The sequence below is a fragment of the Corylus avellana genome, chromosome ca9 (assembly GCF_901000735.1).
Source record: "Corylus avellana chromosome ca9, CavTom2PMs-1.0".
NCBI lineage: Eukaryota > Viridiplantae > Streptophyta > Magnoliopsida > Fagales > Betulaceae > Corylus > Corylus avellana.
The window spans coordinates 12,555,073-12,559,208 of record NC_081549.1 but is presented as its reverse complement, the minus strand read 5'-3'; positions in this window follow the sequence as shown (position 1 = coordinate 12,559,208).

Here is a 4,136-nt window from a genome sequence, read left to right as displayed (position 1 = left end):
GCTAGTCTAATTAGCATTCATTATATTAATTAGTCCATTTGCTTTGGAAAAATGTATTTTATAATATAAAAAAAAAGTTGTGGTGGATCAATATAAAAAAACTTCAATTTTTAGCCCAAAAAACAAAATTTGGGTCCCAAGAAAAAGCATTTGGGCCCCTAAAACAACTCATTTTTAGTAAGTTATTTTAGCCCAACAAAAAGTATTTTGGGCTCTCAAAAGTCAAAAAAACTCATTTTTGGCCCAACAAAATAAATCAATATAAAGCCCACGGTTAAACCGGTTAACTGGTTTAACCGAACCGTTTAACCGTATACCGCTTTAACCGATAATTTCGGTTAAAATTCTTATTGGTTAATAAACCGTTTAACCGAAAATTATCGGTTAATAACCGATAAGGTCCAAAACCGGACCCTTTTGACCGTACCCAGGCCTACTTATCACGCACCTGCACTCGACCACACTCAGCACTAGGCTCGAGCGTATCCTTCTCTAGGCTTGAGCGCACATGCGCTCAAGTGCACTCCTCCTTGAGCTTGAGCGCACGTGCGCTAACCTGCAGGACAAAATCGTGGAATTAAGAAATAAGCCTAAGTCTCCCAATTCAACTAGGTGATGGAAATTCAAGGTTTCTGGGAATCCAAAGGCTCCTAGGCCATAAACTTCAAGAGAAAGGCTTGCTTGGTTTTAGAGAGAGATTTCACAAAAGATCTTCTTGGAGGCTTGAAGAGTTGAAGAGAAGGTGAACACGGTAGAAGGCCATCCCAGCACCAACATGAGCAACTAATTCTATAATAGGGTGTTGATGTAGCCCTTTCCAAGTAACAATGGCTTAATTGTATTTTAATTTGAGTTTTTTCTATATGAATGATGGTTGTATAACTGTGAGAATTGATTTTTAATGTTTATATTCAATCATTATGAAATTCTTCTCTTGTCTTAGGAAGTTTTTTATCTTGATTGAACTCAATCCTTCATATTTTCTATGATTATATGAATGATTGTTATACAACGGTTTTAATTGACACATAATCAATAGGATTTAATAGGCCATGCCTATAGAATGTGAATTTGTCTACGCCTTAGTTTGGTATAATTTAGGTAGATGATTCGTACAACCCGAAGATGAGTTATGCTTATCCATTGATTGTGTGTAACTAATTAAGAGATTTGATAGTCCATACTTAGGGAAGACGGATCGTACTGCATCTAGAGGTTAGGCAGACGATCTGTACCAACCGAAGATGAATTATACTTATTTCTAATAATGGTATTTTATTCACTACTCGAGTGACACGAGTCTTATCATGCATATAATGAATGTTCCTTATTAAAGTATGATTAACCATTGTTATGCAACTAGTGGTAAAGTCAACATCTATTCTTCTTCTCATCACAATCTACTTTTACTTTACTTTCATACATTTACTTTTCGAAACAAAAACAAATCAACTTCTTTAAATTAAGTTAGAGTTAATCCTGAAAGACTTGATAACAATACCAGCGCAGTCCTTGAGATTCGATACCTTCAATATAGTCATTTCTTACAAGGATTCGTTTTATTCCGAGCCATTATTTTATTACTGCTATTTTTGCAAACAAACACCATATCAGGCAATTCCTTTAGTTAGTTGCCAATTAACTTAACTGAAGAAATTGCTAGTAACTTTACCAAAATAGTCAATGCTAGTTTTGGAGGCGTTTAGTAAGTAGAAATATCTAATTTCACACGTGATGTTACGACATCAGAGATATAATCTCGTAGTCAATTTTTTTTTTTTTAAACACTAGGAATTGAATCCCTCATACAACACATTTTAGCTGACTGAAATACCTCAAGTTAGAATCATTATTAACACGATTTAGTTATATAATAAATACCCAATTGGTGTATCAAGTAAACATAGGTGCCACGGGCGGCACATAAGTATCCAAAATTATATAATACCAAATATAAACTAAGCTAAAGCCATATTACATATAATAAAAGAAACAAACATAAAATGACAAAGCTAGCTCATCAGAGTCTAGCTACAAACACAAAGTAGATGGTCCAATAACCATCGAAATTGGCAAAAAGGCCTTCGCCCTCAAACTTGTAACTTGCATCAAAGTTTATGTAAATATGAAGTGAGTCTTCTGTTTCAATGGTATAAAATATTGTTGGTTTATTAAAGTAACATTAATAAAAATAAATATAAACGTATATATGCATATGCAACATAGTGAGCATTTAGTTTGAGTAAAGTCTTATTTATACTCTTTTTCACCCAAAACTTGGTTAGCAGATTTTGGATTAGCCACTCCCACCATATAAAGTTTATTAGTTTTCATACTAGTAGCTTGCAACAGTACCCTAGTCCATTGGTAGCTTTCTACATCATAGTCTTAGTTGATACTATCCAGTCCACTGGTAGCCTAGCACCCTCGCTCCTTCCCAATTTAATTTGTTGGTATCTATCATTTTAGCTCTTTATTTATTTTTGGACACCACATGCATTTGTTTCATTCATTTGCAGTATTTCAAAGCGGATAAAACAATAACTATTATATTAATGAAAACAATGTAATTTCTCACTAAGTACTTCCATCCGTGCACTCATTTAACTAGATCTCTTGACTTCTTTCTGCATATAAATTATATATATACAAAATAACATATATATTAGTTCAGTTATGAAACTTTTATTGTTTTGGGCCCTCAGCTCTTTATATTTATTTTGTCTATTACGCTTAATCTGGCATTTATTTAATAATGCATGTCACATATAAACCTTTTATTTACAAATAAGGCCAATATTAAACATAACCTTGTAATTTACATAATTTAAGACAAAGATTATTTGAAAGTAAAGAGAATATATACATATATATAGAGAGAGAGAGAGAGAGAGAGAGAGAGACTCATGACAAAAGGAAAACGAACGTGTTGACAAAAACTTTATTCCAAATGAAATCAATGACATATATTTTAATGGAAAATTATGAAAATGATACAAGTGAGCAATGCTAGAAACTATGAACATGTTTGGCATGTGAATTAGAGACCGGAGTGGAATTGAATAGGTAAGAATAGCTATTTCATGAGAAACGAAATAGGCGGGAAAAAAACAAAGGTATTCCTTTCCTCTATAACACCACATTTACAAAAAAGCCCTCGTCTCTCCGCATTCTTCCTTCTCTCCCGATACCCCTATTTCTCTCTCTCCGCGTTGGATGAAAGCCAACTAGACCCACCACTTACAAGCACCGGAGATTCGATTCACGAATTGAGTTCCAAGAGTAGGAAAAAAGGTGAGGTTGTAGAAGTTTGTGAGGCCACACTTCACGATTTATATATATATATATATATATATACATAGAAGAAAAGGACCGCTATTTACCTCTATATATATTTCCAACAGATTGGCAGCTCAGATTCTACGACGTCCAAGATCGGAGAAAGACTTTGGGAAAATATATAATTTTTTTCCATTATTATTATTATTATTTATTATTTTATATGTATTTTGGATATTTTAGTAATTTTGTACAATTCTAATCAAAAAGCTTGTCACCAAATTAAGGAGTGCTATGGGGATATCCAACAACCATGACCGTTCCAACTAAACATTGGATTAATTATTGTTAAAAAAAAAAAAAAGATAAAAATATTGTGAAATAATTTTCAGATAAAGATGTAATTTTTAATATTATTTTATAAAAATATATTTTTGATAAATTTATTAAATCTCAAATCTTTAGCCATTCTGGTTTTGAAAATAAAATAATAATGTAGAAAATAAGAATATACAATATTTATAATTGCAATTTTAAAAGAATCTGATTGGCACTTCGGAAAATGGTTTATGTTACTTAAGCCTCAATATTACTTATAACTCTACCTTCCATTAAAGTATTAATTTAATAGAAAATACTTTCTTTGTGGATTGCGTGAATCTTAAGCGCTTTTGTGTGAGCAAGCCGCTACTGTCACTACAAAAAAACCATTTTTTCCTGACATGAGTTTCCTGACGTGTTCTGACGTGTCAAAAATGCCACGTCAGAAAATTTCCTGACGTGTGAGTGGGTAACACGTCAGAAAATTAAAAAATTAAATAAAAATTAAAAACTTTTTTTTTTTAATTTTTTCTGGA